The sequence below is a fragment of the Penaeus chinensis genome, chromosome 17 (genome assembly GCF_019202785.1).
Source record: "Penaeus chinensis breed Huanghai No. 1 chromosome 17, ASM1920278v2, whole genome shotgun sequence".
Classification (NCBI taxonomy): Eukaryota; Metazoa; Arthropoda; class Malacostraca; order Decapoda; family Penaeidae; genus Penaeus; species Penaeus chinensis.
The window spans coordinates 17533532-17534451 of NC_061835.1; positions in this window are offsets into that span (position 1 = coordinate 17533532).

The window sequence follows — 920 nt, forward strand, 5'->3', positions numbered from 1 at the left end:
CTCGTACCCGATTATCTCCCACCTAGGACTAGCAGGTGAGCGTGCACTCTTGCAACTCATCAACAAGTCCTGGGAAACTTCCACTCTACCCAGAGTTGGAAGAGGGCTACCATAGTTCCCGTCCCAAAACCAAAGGAGACGGGGAAGTACCGCCCCATCTCTCTGCTCAGCTGCCTAACCAAGACGGCCGAGAGGATGGTACTAAATTGGCTCCAATGGAAAATGGGTCCCCCGCACGAACACCTCCAAGGGTTCACAAGGGGCATGGACACAGCTCACAGCATAGCCACGCTCTTAAGCACAATCAGCAAGGGCCCAGCTGTGGTGGTATTATTTGACCTGGAGAAGGCTTTTGAACTGGCAAGTCCGCTTGCCATTCAGGAAAGCCTGATCCAGAAGGGAATCAGAGGAAAGCTCTAGGTGACTACTTCAGGAACAGGACTGCCAATGTCAAATTCCAGGGTCACCTATCGCAGCACATGCCGCTCGAAAAAGGAACGCCACATGGTGGAGTTCTCAGTCCAGCCATATTCAACACTTTAATGTCCTGCTTCCTCAACATAAACCTCCCAGTGGGGTGCAAGATCATCTCGTATGCAGACGATCTCGCTATCACCTCCACTGGACCACGCAGCCAGAATAAAGCCCAGCGTTGTCTGGACCTCGTGTCAGAGGAGTGTTGTAGGACAGGACTAAAGATCTCTGCAGCCAAATCCAAAGCTATGGCTCTGAGACAGAGAGTTCGAGGCACAATCCAGGGAGTGGAATTAGAATGGGTCCAGGACTACCTATACCTTGGGGTAAGGATAGAGCGGACCCTCTCCTTCCAGAAGGAGGTCCAGTACCTGGTTGACCGAACCAAAGCAAGACTGTCCGTCATGAGAGCAATGACTGGGAGACGCATAGGGGCCAGACACAAA